Here is an 18,022-nt window from a genome sequence, read left to right as displayed (position 1 = left end):
CGTCTGTCCTGGAGCCCCCAGACCTGCCCTGGACAGGGCCATCCTCCCCTGGGAACTGTGACCACCAAGTGCACTGGGACCCTCAGGCTCCACCTCCACCTCTCTGTTGAGCACCTCTCCTCCCCCCGCCCATCCCAGAATGGAGAAGGGATGAGGAGACTCCTGGTCTCACACACCTGAGCTCAGTGTGGCTCTAGCACCTTCAGGGTGACTGTCGGCCAGTGACCAAACTTTCCTTGAACGCCAGGTTCTGCATCTATCAAATGGCAATGATAACTACCTGTCGTAGTTACAGGGTTCAATGAGATAAGACACATAAGGTGTTTAGGTCTGCCAGGAACACACCAGGCATTCAATAAGTGGTAGTCTTATGATTATTAGGACTCAGCCAACCCTGCAGCTCTTTCTCAGACCCTTGTTCAGGGGAAGGAGGCAGCCCCTGGGCACAGGACATGGCCAATGCTGTCCCCTCTCCTGCCCTCTGTTTCCCGAGTGCCGGCGAACAGGGGCCGAGGCCCCCTCTCTGGGAGTAGGTCAGGAAGGCAGGCGGAGGGGGGTGGCCGTGATGGATGGCTTTCGGCAGTTCTACGATGCGTCAAATGTTTAATGGAAGTCAGCGGAGTGAGCCAGCCCTTCCCGCACCATGGGGCGCGGGTTTGGGGGCCCTCTTCTCCCGCCTTGCTGATGTTCCCTGACGTTCTGGGAGTGTGGAAGGCACTTAGGTGCTTTGGCGAGAAGGAAGAGAATACCAAATGAAGCTGAGACCTCCTTTCCTCATCTCTGACAAGGACACGTTCTTTCAGGGAAGGAGAGGGAAGTGAGCCAAGCACCTTCAAAGGCAAGAAGGCAGAAAGGAGTTCCAGCTCCCAACGCCCCCCCACCCCCCTGGGCTCACCTCTTCCTGGCTGTGTGACCTGGGCAAGATGCAAAACCACTCTAGGCCTCAGCTTCTTGGTCTCTAAAATAGGAGAAATACAAATAATCCCTACTTTGTAGGGCTGTTGTAAGATTTCATAGGGAAATACACACATGCAAAGAGTTAGAACAGTGCCTGGCACACAGTAGGTGCTCAATCAGAGCTGGCTGTAAGAACAGGGGAAAGAAACAGGTATGAGGCCCTCTGGGCTGCTGTCCTGCCCTACTGCTGACTTGCTGTGGGACCCAGAGGAAGTCCCCTGCCCTGTCTGGGCTCGGGTCTCCTCACTCTGGACCTAGGGCGTTGGTCTCCATGATGCCCCCGGAGCCCTTCCAGGGTTTTGAGGCTCCTCTTTGCACACAGTCAGGGTCTTGCCCATGACCAAGACAGACTCACACACCTGAGCTCGATGTGGCTTTCCCAGAGAGCCCTCTCAATTCTGGTCTCCTCAAAGCCAAATTCATCCTGAGATGAGCAATGATGACAAGAGGGGCTGGCTTCCATCACCTCCCCCTCTTCTCTCCTCCTTTTCCCCAGCCTGGCAGCTCCCCATAGCCTGGCTTCCTCGACCCTCCCTTTCTGCTCATTCTTACCTCCAAGACTTTTCTTTGCTCCCCTTGCTCCTCTGCTCCCCAAATCCTTCCCACCCCTCAAGCCCAGTTCAATCCACACCTCCTCCAGCCAGCCCTCCAGCTCCACCTTCCTGGTCTGGGTGACCAGGACAGGCCATCAGCATTACATATTTTAGAAAGAGCGTGATACAGTAGAATCGATTGGGCAGAACAGGACGAGGCAAAATGGGTGGAGCTGTGGGCCAGAGATGCCATGTGAGAACCAGAGTTGTGTGTCATAGCCGACAAGCCGTGACTGGAGGCGGGGAACTCCATTACCACAGTATGATGATATAGCCATCCCGTATGGGGTGCAGTACAGCTGCCAGGCGCCACCTTAGTCCTTATGACCCATTTTGCAGATGAGGAAAAATGAGGCTCTGCGTGAGTCACAGGTGGATGAGAAAGTCAGTGAGTGGCAGTACCAGGATTCCCATGAGTACTGGCCATCAAGTGCAGGGACCACACCATTAACCCAGTCACAGGCTTCTTGGGCTCCCTCTCCAGACAGGTCTGTGGCCAGAACCCACAAAGGGGTAAGGCTGGCGCTCAGAAACACAGCTGGTCCCAGAAGTGGAACCCTGAGCTCTTGCAGGGGAGGCTTAGTCAAGTCACCCCCAGCCTGGGTCCTCGAAAGCCTGGTTTTATTAGGGAAGTACCCTCCACTGGGCCTTAACAACAGCTGGATGTGGCAAATTACGCTGCAGTGATGAACTTAGTAGGCGCTCAAAAAGAGGTTTCCCAATGGGTGACAGGCAAGGCTTGGGCTGCCGGGAAACCCCTTTGGGCACACCCCAGGCCACAAGTCCACAGAGCATCGCCCTGGCTGGAAGGTGGTTTACTGAGAACCTGCAGACCATCCCACCTCCTCTATGAAGAACATCAGTGCGCCGGGTGTGGGTTCGCCCCCCTGAGCTGCTGACAGCCTGGATTTCTAACAGCCAACTTCAATTCTCTTTCCTCCTTCTCCAGCTCCTCTCTCCACCCGCCCCCCCCCCCCCCACTCCCAGTAAATAGCCCCGAGCTGGCTGTCCTGATAAACTGGGGCTTTGGGGACTTTCTTCAAGTGCCTTGTAAATGGAAGCGTCTCAGACCGACAGCTCTCAGTGTTCAATGAGATTATATTTCTTATTTAAATAGCTGATTGGAGGATTGGTTTCAAAGTAAGGCGCCGTATGCCCATGGCCTCCTCTGGGCTCCTGGGGAGAAGCAATATAGTGTGGCATTGTGCAACGCAGGAAGCTCTCCTTCCAGCTCCCGCTCGCATTCAGATGCCTCCAGGATGGGGGGGAGCCAGCTGGGGTGGGGGACACAAGCCGCCCCCCCCCACCTGGTTTGGGGAGCCGGAGATTATGCCTTTCATTCAAGAGCGCCTTCTCCAGGGCTCCCCACCACGCTCTGCGCCAGTTGTCTCCCCTCTCAAAGCGGCGAGGAGATAAAAGGCAATGTGTTCGCTTCATCCCACCTCCGGGGAGAGCTCAAATCAGTCTTTTGTCAGTGGAGGATAAGCGCCACCATTTTAGGAAGGGTCGTTGTTCAGCGTGCTCTGTTGGAAGGTTTTGTGCCTCTTCCCCCATTTGTGCCGTGGTTTCCCTGGCCCCGTGCTGGGCCCTGGGCAGTCTGATGCAGGCTTTCCAATTCGGAAAGCCCAGCCCTGAGAGTAGTGGCATCGTTGTGGGTAGCAGGGGACCCCGGCCCTTTGGGCAGGATGAAGTTTGCCTAGGACCAAATTCTGCCTCAATTGTGCCATGTAGATCCTGCGAGGGCCCGAGCTCTTTGCCTAGAGCAAAATTGCAATTAATTGTGCGTCAAAATAACATTAGTAACAGCAGCACTGGACCATGTGCAATTCCTCTCCTTTTAAGCTTTTGTCTGCCCGGGACTGGAGGGGCTTGTCAGGGCATCTTTGAGACAGGCTGGTGGCCCCCATCAAAAGCAGCCCCAGAAACTCGGTGACTGTCCCAGAGCCCCGGACAAGATAAAAGGCCAGTGGTAGCCTTGCAGGATGCCTGGCTCTGTTCACAGGGCCAGGCGGGGCCAGCGATCTCCAGTACCGGCAGCTGCGGCACAGGGGCAGGTGGTTTGGTATGCCAGGCACATCCAGCGCCTCGTGCATCCAGGGACCGCAATCAGGTAGCTGATGGGGATGCAAGTCACATCGCCTGGACCACTGCCGCAGTGAACTGATTCATGCTGCTACTTTGAGGCAGGGAGAAGGGACAGCAGAGCCCGGAGACGAACCAGCCTGGCTTTATTATACAGCTGCTGTTTTCAAGCTGGAATATTCCAGCCTCTCCTGCTCCCTCTCTTTCTGCAGAGCCGGCGTTGGCTGCCTACCTGCAAAGACAGTGCTCATTCTGGCCCCTGGCTCTGACTGAACAATGGCATTATGCAATGCATAAAGAGTACCCGGGCAACGGAGACAGGCATGGCTTAATTCGCTCAGTGCCCAGTGGCTTTTGAACGCCCCTGCATTCAGCCTTTATCCTGAGCAGCCCTGGGCCTCCCCAACCCTTTATTCCCCATCCCTCCCCATCCCAAGCTTCCCTACACAGGTCTGCAATGGAGCTGATGGCCATGAAATGAGGGACACAAAGGCAAGGGGAGACAAGAGCATTCTGTAACTGGGAAAGACTCTGGCGATGGGTAAGGAGACCTGGCCATCAACTCACAGGGTGGCCTTAGCAAGTCCCTTCCCAGCTCTGAGTTCCAGGTCTTGTCTGCAAATGAGAGATGAGAGCATAGTTCCAGAAGGTTTTTTTCCAGCTCTGAAATTCTATAATCTGTATACACACAGCTCAGTGACATTGTTCTGGCCTCACTTACTGAGAGTGTAGGTCCTCCAGTGTCTCAATGATATTTGCCTTGACTGTGACCTAAGGCCAGGCCACAGGTCAGGAGAGTAAATATTGAAGCAAGCCAGGTGATACCCATGGCCACTGCTGTCTGCCTGCCCTGTCTAGATCAGCCGCCACAGTTGCCCTATAGGACTAGTTTTGTGCGATCCTTCAATTCTTTAAAAAAAAAAAAAAAAAAAAAAAATACATGGAGGGGCCCCTGCGTTGCTCAATCAGCTGAGTGTCCGACTTCAGCTCAGGTCATGATCTCACAGTTCACGAGTTCAAGCCCCACGTTGAGCTCTCTGCTGTCAGTACAGAGCCTGCTTGGGATCCTCTGTCGTCCTCTCCCCTCTGCCCTTCCCCCACTTGCACACAAGCTCTCTCTCTCAAAAATAAACATTTTTTAAAAACACACCATAACCCCAGAAGTGTGAAATTTTATGCCAAGTCTCACAATTTTAAAACGTTTGCTCAATTTCTTGAAAACACTGACAAGTCAAACAAAACCCATCAGAGGCCTTATCTGCTTAACAGGCTTTTAGCTGATAAAGTCAGGACCTGACAGGGAAACTGGGCATCTCGACTCCAGGGGCACCATCATGTAGAACCCTGGAGTTGGATAATGGGTGCTCCTGGCACTGGGCAAATTCTACGGGGCAACGATGCCCCATTATGCTTTGAGAAGAGAAGAGGAGATCAGGGGAGGGGAGAGCAGGGGAAGGAGAAACCAAAACTAGGTCAAAATCTGGGCTCACTGGATGGCCCCCTTTCCAGAAGTGAGGGAAATACCCTATGGAGCCTGCTGGATCTCTCTTCCTCACTGCTGCTGACACCCAACCAAGTAGGGCCAGACGACACACCTAGACCCCTAGCACCCCAACCTTGTGTGGCCGAGAAAGTGATTCTACCGCCTAAGTTACCACCTGCCCACCCAGACCCTGGCTCCCTGCACTCTGGGCCTCAGTCTCCAAATCCTGCCTTCCTGATGCAAGGCGTCCCAGCAGAGGGCATTTCCAGGCACTGTCACATGAAGATCCCAGGACAAGCAGGAAGACTTCAAGCACACCTCTGCCCACAGAATCTGAAACCAGCTGCCATGTCCCACCAACCCAGTTTATAAAAATACACCCTAAAGAAGAGATGCCACATCTTAATAACATGCCTGCGAGTCTCTGAACCCACAAGTTCATGTTATTCCAACAGGTACTGAACAACTAATATCTGCCAGCAGGGAGGGAACATATTAGGTACAAGGAGTTCCTTGAGGGCCAGGAGAAAGGACATACTCATACACATGTTCAGTTAGATAAAAAAATTAAAAAATTAAAAAAACTAAAAAACCAGGGAGTAGGCAGTCTGTGGCGAAAAGCAACCATCTTTTGTCCTGATGGAGGGATCGCTATGTTGTGGCACCAGACTTGCTGTCAAAAACATCTTCACAGACACAGCATTAATATAGGAGGCAGGAGGGCAACTCTCTACTCATCACTGTAATACAAAATCAAAATCCTCTGTAGGATGTAGACCAGATCACCATGGCAGGTGAGAGGAGAAAGAGGTGATATTTGATCCGTCCTCTAAACATGCATGCGGGGGGTGCAGGAAGGGTGTCCTCCTCCCAAAATAAGGAGGAGGGGCATCAATGAGAGCAAAGATGAGGGAGTGTGTAGAACATGGAAGGGATAACCCATTGAATGAGTGGACAGTCAGTTGGGCAAGTGGCCCCCAACTCCAGGAAAGTTCAGGCTGGCTGCAGCAGTGGGGACCTGGAAGGAGACAGTTGGAAAAGAGGTAAGAGAGGTTGATTAGTGGCCAATCATGATGAGCCGTAGGCAGATGGGAAGAGTTTGGGCTTTATTGTGTAAGCAATAGGGAGCCATTGGGTGTTCGCTGAGAGAGGGATTCCCTTAAAACGAGTTCCAGAATGAGCCTCTGCTGGCTACACAGAGAGCAGACTGGAGGTTAGGAGAGCGGCCAGGAGACAGAAACAATAGAATTGGCGGGAGGGAGATGGATGGTGCCCTGAAGCAGGGCAGGGGCGATCGAGTGGCAGAGAGGAGATGGACACCGTAATCAGTGCAGAGAAAGAGTCCAAACAGCTTGGCAGGTGGTTGGACACCAGAGGTCATAATGGGAGCTGCCTGCAGTGTAGGTGGATTGTGGTGACACCCTCAGAAGGAGGAGGAACAGGTTTGGGAGAGAAGAAGATGGTCTCGGACCCACGCTCTGAACGCATGACCAGCCAAAGGCCTACAAGTGACCTCCAGGCTTGGCTGTGTGGGTTAAAGGGCCCTGGCATGGGTGAGGGGGTCTGGAGCTGGGGGATACTGGGCAGCCAAATCCCCAAGGGGACGCTGCAGAGGAGCCACCAGCCCACCAACACTCCTTAAGCCCCTGTCTGCTAGGCCACGAGCCGGGCCGTGAGCTCCAGCCTCTGAGTGCCTTATGGGGGCCGTAAACATTTGCCTGGTTAAGAGCCCCAACCAGACACTCGGCAACAGCTTCTCCACTGTGGTAATCGGCACATCTTTCATGGAGGACTCACCTCTCAAGGGATGGCACTTCACACTCGGTACTTGACATTTCCGAGGCACTCCACAGCATTAGCTAATTAATCCTTGAGTCTGTTTAGCCCCCAAAAGAACTCCCAGAGGCTGCACTTGTACCCCATGTGCAGGAGTTTCACACCCTCCTGAGACTCAGGATAGCAAGCGGAGGGGTGACGGTCTTGGGGACGGCCACTCGCCCACTCCCTCCCCAGGCAGTTCAACAGGCCGTAGGCAACCAGCAAGGGAGCCCGAGAGAAGAGGCCTTCGCTGTGCGGGGTGTTTCTTGGGAGAGAGATGGGAAGGAGCGGGGCAGGGACAGAGACGGACACCCACCCGGCCAAACCAGGGGCTGCCCCACTGAGCACTTTACTTTTCGCTGAACATTTTTAGGGACTACTCATTTACCTCTCAAAACAGAACCATCCTGGGATAGAGATACTGGTCTTAGGTTTGGATTCCCCCAGGAGAAGTCCCTGAGACAAGGATTCAAGGTCAAGCAGTGTACTTGGGATGCATCCCAGGAAACACCAGTGGGGGCTGGGGGGACGGGGGACGAGAGACAAAGAAGGGACAGAAGCCCACACGGGATGTGTCGCGGAGCACGCCGCGACTGCGGACAGGCACGCTGCACCCGGCTGGGGCACTAGAGATTTGCAGAGCATGCCTCGGGGAGCTCCACCAGCCATAGGCTGAAGGTTGCAAGTGGAACGTTAACTCCCCACTCCACCTGCTGGCGCCACGTGTGCACTCGGATCAACCAGAAAGCCCTTCAATGGATGTCCCCAGGTGCTGGCCTCCGACGCCACCAGGGTGGAGAGCACGGGAACTGTCAGTGCCCAGAAATACAGACAGAGCACCAGCAGCATCTGGCACAATACCACTATTCCTATTTTCAGAGAGGAGGCCCCGAGGTGGGACCTATGTGGCCAAGCTCACACAACTAGGAAGTGGCAAGGCCTAACTGACCCAAGGCCATTTGCCTCCAAAGCCTGGGTTCTTTCCACTGTGTCCCACTGTCTTCCAGGCCCAGCTTCTCCTCTCGGCCCCCTCCTTTCTCCTCGTCCTAAACCCCACATAACAAGGGACAGGCTAACGGCATCGCCTCCCCCTGAATCAGTCTCAGACACCGGACTCTTGAGTAGGTTTCTCTGAGATGAAGGCTTAACGGTAGATCTGTCTGTTGAGAAGGTCTGGAACCAAGCGGGCACCCATTCCTCAGCAGCCTCTATTCATCTGCTAGCCAGTCCCATCCTTTACCTGGCCCTTTAATTCATTTGATAACTTTGTGCAGTGCAGATCTGCAGAGTTTCAAAGAGCTGGAAATTCTCCATTCCGATGCCACAGCTCCTGCTGCTCGGTTTGTGCTTTGTTTGTGCTTGCACAAGCCAGTGGTAAGCACTTAGTGCTGGTTGGAGGATTGACTTTGGCAGGAGAGATTTCTGTGCATTTTGGGGATTAATTTGCCAAGCACCTTCCCCAGCAGAAATTCTAAGGACGGCAGCCAAGTGTAGAGGGGCACAGGCAGTCTGGCAATCATGGGCCAAACCCTCTTCTGTAGGTGGTTCTCTCCAACCTTGAAAAGAATGCTACATTTCTCCGCTTTCACACCCCAGAAGGCACTGTCCCCTCCACCACCAATTAGCACTGTCCCATCAGAGTCCAGCTCAGGAGGGAAGCGGAAGGTGAAGGAGGTAGTGGAGTGGCCAGGTGGAAAGAGGAAAGGTCCTGGAGCCAGGCATGTCCCTGACTGTGGGGCACATACTTAGCCCCACTACCAGCACTAGAAGATTCACAGGTAAGCAGGTGTGGCAGTAAGTAAGGATGGCCAGCCGCGAGCATCATTAGGACCAGCTATGGGTAATAAGCAAGAGAGTGACCAGAAGTCTCAGAAAGGGAAATAGGCAGAGATCTGGCAGGTGGACTGGGGGAATACTAGTCATTCTCTCTCAAAAGTGTGTTGGAAATGGCTTATACAGCCCTCAAACGGCAATTATTAAATTTTCAGAAAGTCCACAAGTAGCTGTTAAACACAGCCATTATTAAAAATTATATAAACTCACAGTTAAACAAATTAAGAACAGAGGTTAAAAAAAAGGACTCAAAACTTATTACTTCCTAATTCTTTTACTAATTCTTACTGTTATCTATACTGTTGGGCTTATTTACCCATCTTGTATCTGTATGACGGAAATTCTTTATCCCAGCAGCTGCTGCACATCTCCTACAGGTAACCATGTTGGTAGTATTTACACTACGGAAATTGGCAAACACTAAAAATTTGGGCTCCCTTTCTCCTCCTCCAGAAAGCCAGTGCTTACTAGCATTTACCAGGTACTGGTAAATTGCTACCCTAAATCAAACACTTCCTCCCTACCTGGCTTGCCAGTTGTTAAACTACTGATTTACTTTCATTTTGGTTGGCAAAGAGCTGCTGCTGTCCCAAACCCCTGTGAGAAGGACATTCTTTCTCTAGCCACCCAGCCCTTCCCCCAGTGTCACTAAAGGTTAGTGTTTGAGCCTACTCCAGTGCTGGCTGATGGCCAGTGTTCATGCAATACACATTGTCAATATCTCTACCGTAACCTGTTTACAACTATCTTACAGGTTAGGTATTATCATCCGCATTTTAAAAATTATTTTTTTTAATGTTTATGTTTGAGAAAGAGAGAGAGAGCATGAGCAGGGGAGGGGCAGAGAGTGGGGGGGAAGAGGGGGCACAGAATCCGAAATAGGCTGTCAGCACAGAGCCTGATGCAGGGCTCGGACTCAGGAACAGTGAGATCATGACCTGAGCTGAAGTCAGACACTCAACCGACTGAGCCACCCAGGTGCCCCCATCACTATTTTAAAGGAAACTGAGGCGCTGAGAAAAAAAAGAATACTCACCAGAGTCACACAGCCAGCAAAAAAAAAAAAAAGAGTTGGAATGACCCTTAAGTTGGCCTGAGCCCAGCCAGTGTTCCCAACCATGGAGCCACACCATTTCTCATTGGTCTGGAAGTCTGAGGGCTAGTGGCAGGGGCCGGGCTTCAAGCCCTAGGAGATGAACTGAGTGAAGTAAGGTATCTCCTCAGATTAGTTGAGTAGGGCCCTGGGCACAGGGAGTCAATAGAGGGACCCACTTAGTAAAACAGATGGGCTTGTCTCATGAACAAGGCAAGCCCTGGTTCCTAGAACCAGACAGCACACCAGAGAGGGCCCAACAGCAAGGCTACCCTGGAGGTAGAACCCTGAGATCCAGCCTAGAACTCCTGAGATCTCAAAACAAGACTGGCCCATGAGGCTCAGGTGGTTCAAGACTCCTCACAGCTGAGCCACTAGACGTTATGAGGGCCCTCCCTTCTCCTCCTCTTCCTTTCTGTGCTCAGTCTGAGTCCTTAAACAGTGAAGTATAAAACGCTATGTCCGTCCTCAGGAAGCTTACAATCTGAGCTAAGGAGAAGCTGTGTGTACATATGAACAACATAAATACTAAATATTTGGTTAACATAACACATGTGAGGTATCTGATAGGTATACCTATCACAAAGTAGGTATCATGGCTAAGAGAAAGCTTCCAAAACCAAGAGAGATGCCCTCATGTGTAAGACATGCCATCTATTGGACAACACAAAGATTTTCCTATTGCTACAATTGCCAGACATAGTGTGTACCATTGTAAGACTGAGTCACAAAGTTAGCAGTTTTCTGGAGGAAAAATAGTGCTGCATAAAAATATGTAAAATTATAAGAGCTGTCCTGATTTCAGAAATGTGCACTGTAAGACAGAAAAATATATCCTCATGTTCCAAGGTCATGAGAACAAGGAATACAGCAAAAAGCCAGTCCCTAAAAGCTTCCTTTGAGATTCAGTCGATCATTTGGTCATTCAACAAATAGGCATTGAGAAACCAGTGCTGGGGACACAGCACAGAGCAGTAAATGCAGACTTGCTCCCTGTTTTCCTAGAGCTACCAGCTAAGTGGAAGAGATGGCCATTACCTTAGGAAAACAAATATGTATGCACGTACAAATAGGAGCATCTGCTAAAACAGTGCAGGATGCTGCAAGGCAGTTAGAGATGAGGGACTCACTTTAAACAGTCGGTCAGGGAGGTCCTCTCTGAAGAAGCCCCTCTACAAAGGGAGGGTGCTCCAGTGAGTGCAGAGAGTACAAAGGGAGCGTAGGACAGAACCAGGCCAGAGAGGTCAGCAAAAGTCAGACCAGGCACAGCCATATAGGCCATGACAATGGGTTTGGCTCTAATATGAGCACAACCAGAACTTGGATAAAAATTTTATGCAGGGAAGTGACATGGGCTGATGTAGATCTTAGAAGGATCTCTCTGGATGTTGGGTTGAGAACAGACCAGCTGGAGGTGGTGGGAAGAGTAGACATAGGGAAACCAGCGACAAGGATATTGCAGCGATCCAGACACGCAATGGTGTCAGCTGGAGTAAGGTCAGAGCCGTGGAGAAGGAGACAGTAGACTGATTCAGGATTTGGACAGAGCCAAGAGTATGTTGTGACTGATTGGGGGAGGGGAGGAGGGGTGCCTTCATGGGCATTGCACTTGGATAGGTGGACGTGCTGTTAACAAAAGAAACACTAGTATGTGCACACCACCATCTAACCCAAGAGGTAGAAAAGGTACCATGACAAGAGTCATCATTTATAGAAGCCTCAAGAGAGCCTGAGAGAGCAAGTACTGATACTGGACTGAACCCTTCCTAACTTATTTGTCCCCTAATCAGCACAGAGTCAACGATCTGAGTAGCAACATACAAAATAAATGCTGCACAAATATGTGAGATGAAGAAAACATAAGGCAGGTGTGGTCCTGGAAGGCTTCGTGGAGGAAGCAATTTCTTGTATAGATAAAGAATGACAAATAGGTGAAGTGACAAACAGGTGAGAAAAATTGGGAAGCCATGCTCTGGAAGAGGAGGCAGTGGGGGCAAAGGTGGACAAATACAAATATCGGGAGACATTAGAGCCAGTAGCCTATTCCATCCCTCCCCTCCCCTGCAGGCAGCAGCTTTCTTGGGGTGCTTTATCTGGTCCAAGGGTTGCTGGTAGAGCCATACCCTCCTTTTCTTTTTAAAACAGCATTTTTAAAATATAATTGACACATAATAAACTGCACATAATTTAAGTGTACACTTTAGTAAGTTTTGACATATACAGACACCCATGAAACCATCGCTGCAAGTAAGATAATGAACATATCCATCACCTCCAGAAATTTCTTCCTGCCCTTTTTTGAAAACCCCCCTGCCCTCATGCCCCAACAATCGCTTATCTGCTTTCTGCCACTATCCATTAGTTTGCATTTTCCAGACTTTCATGTAAATGCAATCATATAGTGTTACTCTTTTTTTTTTTTTTCTGGCTTCTTTCATTCAACATAATTATTTTGAGATTCATCCATGTTAGAGCATGTATCAATAATTTCTACTACTGAGTAATATTCCACTGTATGGATATACTACAGTTTGTTTATCCATTCATCTGCTGAAAAACATTGAGGTTGTTTCCAGCTTGGGGCTATTACAAATAAAGCTGCTATAAACATTTGGGTACACGTCTTAGTATGGACATATGTTTTCTTTCCTCTTGAGGAAAGAGCTGGCTGTGGGCTGTCTGGATCATATGGTAGGTATGTGATTAATTTTCTAAGAAACCATCCAACTGTTTTCCACAGTGTTGTAGCAATTTACTTCCCACCCACAGAGAGTTCCGGGTCCTCCATACCCTCACCAACACATGGTGTGGTCAGTCTTTTTAATTTTGGCTACTCTGAGAGGATGTGTAACAGGATCTCATTGTAGTTTTAATTTGTATTTCCCTAATGATTAATATGTTGAGCACCTTTTCCTGTGTTTATTAGATATTTGTATCTCTTCTTTAGTGAAATGTCTATTTAAGTCTTTTGTCCACTTTTAATCGGTTTGTCTTATTATTATTGCAAGCTCCTGTTATATCTGGATACAAGTTCTTTATCAGATATACGGTATGCACTTATTTCCTCCATCTGGGACTTGCCTTTATAATTCCCTTGACAGCATCTTTCAAAGAGCGGAATTTTTACATTTTTGTGAAGTCCAATTTATATTTTTTCTTCTTTTGTGGATTATGCTTTTGGTGCCATATTTAAGAATTCTGCCTAAACAAAGGTCACAAAGAACAAAGATTTTCTTCTGTTTTATTCTAGAACTTTTATAGTTTTAGGTTTTACATGTAGGCTCATCATCCACTTTGAGCTAATTTTTGTACACCCAAGTTTTGGATCCAGGTTCATTTTTTTTTGGCATATGACTATCCCATTGTTCCATGACACTTGTTTCAAAAAGACTATCCTTTTTTCACTGAATTGTCTCTGCACCTTTGTCAAAAATCAGTTGCCCATATATGCATGCATCTACTTCTGCACCCCCAATTCCATTCCATTGGTCTCTCTGTCTGTCTTGACACCACGGCTATGCTGTCTTGATTACGGTAACTTAACATAAGACTTAAAATCAGGCAGTGTCAGTCCTCCAACTTTGTTCGTTCTCAAAATTGTTTTGGTTATTCTAGGTCCCTTTCATTTCCATATGAATTGTAGAATCAGCTTGCCAATTTCTACAATTTCCATGCTGCTGCACACCCCCTCTTTCTACTTGGAGCATTTGACAAGAAAACAAATAGGGAAAATCTGAGCTGGGGTTGGTACTGCAACTCTGAACAAAGTAAGTACTCAGGAAGACTGAATTGAATTGAAGGAATTCATCTCCATCTCCAAGATGAAACAAGGGTTTTTTTGTGCTCCCAACAAAGCACCCCAGGGTCAAAGGTGATGGATACATAAGCCCTCAGCAAGCTTGTGCCCTAACTCCAGGCATGGAGCATTGCCTCTTATTCCTCCATTAGAACACACTCTCTTCGGCTCTGCTCTTTCTTGGCCATCGGGTGTAGTTCCTGCCTGTAATGAGCTCCCCTACTGTATTTGTATCTTCTATATCTGGGTAACCACAGAGTCCAGAACAGAAAAAAAAATCAGCCCTCAGTAGATACCAGGGGGGAAGAGATAGAAGGAAAACGAAATAGGCATGCACACTGGGAAATCCAATGGAATAACAATTGTGGGGCATTGCTTTCGCAGCTTTAAAGGCTGTTTGGTGGGTTTTCTAGAAAGAATAATAGTTCCCATATAGAATATGCTAGGCTCTGTGCTAAGCTTTGCTCTGCACGAATGTTCTCATTCAGTCCTCAAAAGCATCCAGTGAGGGAGGAGTACAATTCTACCCATTTTCCAGATCAATTGAGGCTTACAGAGGTTGAATGACCTGTCCAGGTCATTGCCAGCAAGTGGCAGAACCAGAACAAGGACTCAGGTTTGTCAGATTCCAAAGCCCACATGCTAGACTGAACCCCAGGATGATTCTGCCTTTAGGAATGGAAAGTGGAAAAGCTCCATAAGTGTGTGTGGTCAGATTATCAACACAACTTAATGAGCTGCTGCTACGAGCCAGGATTGTGCCCAGGACCATCTGATATAACCATATGTGATATAACACTCAGGGAAGATGCCTGACTCTCCTCTAGCCAACTTGGGAAGGCACACCTTGACAAGAGAGGGGAGTTCTTTGATGATGGATTTGAAAACAGAAGGGAAAGACCTAGGGGTGCCAGTTTCTTTGGGAAGGGGGTCACCTGGCAGAATCTGGACTCCTAGACATTCTTGAACTGGCTTAAGCACAAAAGAGAATTTATGGGCTCTGGTACCAAGCCACCAGATATGGTGTAGCTTTGGGCCGATGGGAGACATTCTCAGCAGGTTCTTTCCAGGGGGCATCTTTGTGGCCACCCGCATCTCCAAAGTTACATTTTCTTCTTCTTAAAACTTCTAAAAAAGAGAGTTACAACAAAAATCCTAAGCCAGGCTCTTATTGTCTCAAGTAGGCCATTCCAGAACCCATCCATGAGACTGCTGGACCAGACCTGAGTTCCACGTCACTCCTGGAGTAGGAGGATGGAAGCCAGCCCAATGAAACTCCCCTGCCAGAGAGCAGGAGGGAGGTAGATCCCCAGAAGAAAACAGAGAGCTCAGCAGGCAGAACAACAGATAAACTCTGAATTCTCTCTGACTCGGATATGCAGGGCAGGTGCCCCCAGTCCACCAAGCATTAACTGATAATGCTGTGTTAGCTTTGTTGAGCTCTGTGTTAGCATCCTGTAGCTGGTGTATGAAATTAAGAATCTGCAGATTATGGGGATGCCTGGGTGGTTCAGTTGGTTGAGCATCCGACTTCAGGCTCAGGTCATGATCTCATGCTTCGTGAGTTCAAGCCCCGCATTGGGCTCTCCGCTGACAGTGCAGAGCCTGCTTGGGATTCTCGCTCCCTCTCTCTGCCCTTCCCCCACTCTCTCTCTCAAAATAAACAAATAAACTTCTAAAAAATAATAATAATAATTTTAAAAATTAAAAATACATAAATAAAAGGTGCCCTAAGGAAAGCAAAGCGGAGGAACTTGGGGCAAGAATCCTCAGCTCCGGTCCTTACCTAAATGTCCAGACTTGGGGTGTGAGCAGGGTCGTCATACTGCCAAATGCCTAGGAAGCAACTCAAAATAGCTGTTTTCACATCACAGGCTCTTCTGGTTCGATCCTCACAAACTCAGAGATGTGTGTCTGCTTCTAGCAGCCAGCTCCTCCTTCTTTGACCTCTTCTAGCCAACGAATCTCAAATCCTGGTACCTACAGCCTACAGAAGGCATGGGCTTCTTTCTGCTTTACTAGCATCCTATTTCAGATTTATACACTCCTGTGTGTTCTTCCCAGGAGCTAGGCCTGTAATTTGATATGCACCACAAGGGACAATGAGAAGGACATGTGGAAGTAGAAACGTCCCCAAGCACCTGGGCTAGACACAGTCAATATACCCATAGTCCCCTAACAAGCAGCATGTGGATGAGGCCAGGAAACAGTGCTTGGGCTGGAAACCCTGTACCCTCTCCCTGGGTGCCCTTGAAGAATGACACCTTGTCCCAGAGCCCCAGTAGGACAGAGGGGCTACTCCAAATCTATTGTTGGCTCCAATTAACTGGATAATTTAACATGGGACAGATGAGATCAAGCTGACCACCAGAACATCCACGGTAAGAGACTAGACCCCAAGCTCCTGGGTCTCTTCTGGCTCACTGCTGTCCAGCCCCTGGACAAAGGAACCCCAAACAGGGTAAGGCGGACCCCTCTTTCCTAGGGAGAAACAAGGGTGTGAGATGTTTCGCATGCAGCAGCAGCAGCCACTGCAGCAAAAAAGGCAAGTTCAAAGGTAATTGGACGAGGAATTTTAAGCACCGCTGTTCCCGTAGCAAACTGCTTCATGAATACCCATCGGGATCTGTCCATATGGACAGCAGAAGGGCTCCTGCTGTTCTTTTGCTAATAAAAACTGTTGTGATTACATTTCCAATCCTCTCGGAACGGGGTCTCCGTGGGGCCACAGCACAGCACGCTGAAAATGCGTCTTCCAGGCTGATAGGCAGTACCCCTCCCTGCCACAGTGGGATGTGAAGACCAGCACCCACTGGATGTGGAGGGAGGGCCCTTAGGGGAGTTGGGGCTGAACAGGTGTGTGTGAGTGTATCTGTGACTGCGCAGTCTCACACACACCATGCACACTCACAGGAAAATCTTAATTAATGGAACAATCTTCCATAAGTGGTTCCAGTTACTAGCATTTTCCGGTTAATTAGAGGTTAACCTGCAATCGCTTTTTTATTTCAACCTCCTTGTTGAAGTACATTAGTCTAATTTCACCCCTACCCTCATGCCTGAGCCCAGCCATTGTCTTGGTAAGGAATGGCCTACCCACTCCACCCCCCATTCTCTGTCCATCAAATTCCTTCCCTTCCTTTCTGCCCCATGACTCTTCAAATTCTGCCTCCTCCATGAGGCTTTCTCTGATTCCCAGCCTTAAATGGAGAAAATTTTCCTTCTGAATTTTCCTAGCCCTCTGGGGCCTCCTCTTACAAAGCACTTATACTTTCTGTCTTGGCCTCTCTCCCTGAGGAGGCTCCAACCTCCAGGAGGTCACTGTCAAGGGACTTGCCTCTGAAGCCCCAGCACCAATAGCATAGGGGTCTGGGGTGCAGCAAGTGCATGATAATTGTTCATTAAACAAAAGAATTAATGTAACCTAAAGGTTTAGGAGACTGGGACCAATCAAAATTCAAGACCTCTAGAATATTGAAAATTTTATCGTGTTTTTTTTTTAAGTTTATTTATTTATTTTGAGAGACACAGAGACAGCACGCACAGGGGAGGGCTATAGAGAGAGGGGAAATCATAAGCAGGCTCCGCACTGTCAGCACAGAGCTCAATGCAGGGCTTGAACCCTCGCAACTGTGAGATCATGACCTGAGCCAAAATCAAGAGTTGGATGCTCGGGGCGCCTGGGTGGCTCAGTCGGTTAAGCGGCCGACTTGGGCTCAGGTCACGATCTCGCGGTCCTGTGAGTTCGAGCCCCGCCTCGGGCTCTGTGCTGACAGCTCAGAGCCTGGAGCCCGCTTCAGATTCTGTGTCTCCCTCTCTCTCTGCCCCTCCCCTGTTCATGCTCTGTCTCTCTCTGTCTCAAAAATAAATAAACATTAAAAAAAAAATTTAATAAAAAAAAAAAAAAGAGTTGGATGCTCAACTGGCTGAGCCACCCAGGCACCCCGAAAATATTATAGTTTTGAAAAACAAATTCCTGCTTTTTCACATTTTCTTCATCTCATAAAAGGAACAAAAATTATTAAAAATCTCAATTAACTGGGTGCAGGTTGATCAAGAAGGTTTCTTCTACAAATCCAGTCTCTTGCCTCAGCACACACATATCCACAAGGTACACCAGAATGCACATATGCACATAAGTATACATGGACACACGAATATACATGGCATCACTATTTTTTTTATCTCCAACATACAAAAGTTCTAGCTCCCAAAACACGTTAAAGAGAAAGCCAATATTCGCCTTCTTACTTCACTTAAGGGGGCATCCCAGCGTCCCTTTCAGAGTAGACTATCCCACCACATCTGAATGTTAAGTTTGTTGGCATCGATTGCTTGACTACAAGTGTAGAGAAGCTTCCATTGTC

General features: G+C 49.0%; 1 long non-coding RNA gene across 1 annotated transcript; it reads left to right on the top strand.

Annotated features, from left to right (window-relative positions):
* The first annotated feature begins 4,002 nt into the window (after positions 1–4,002).
* On the top strand, positions 4,003–15,173 carry LOC122202074. Its single transcript, XR_006194446.1, has 4 exons — positions 4,003–4,173; positions 11,650–11,806; positions 13,475–13,626; positions 14,837–15,173. It is a non-coding gene; the product is annotated as an uncharacterized LOC122202074 (long non-coding RNA).
* Positions 15,174–18,022: the final 2,849 nt, after the last annotated feature.

This window comes from Panthera leo, chromosome D2 (genome assembly GCF_018350215.1).
Source record: "Panthera leo isolate Ple1 chromosome D2, P.leo_Ple1_pat1.1, whole genome shotgun sequence".
NCBI lineage: Eukaryota > Metazoa > Chordata > Mammalia > Carnivora > Felidae > Panthera > Panthera leo.
The sequence above is the reverse complement of the archived record's forward strand: the minus strand, read 5'-3'. Positions and strand labels throughout refer to the sequence as shown.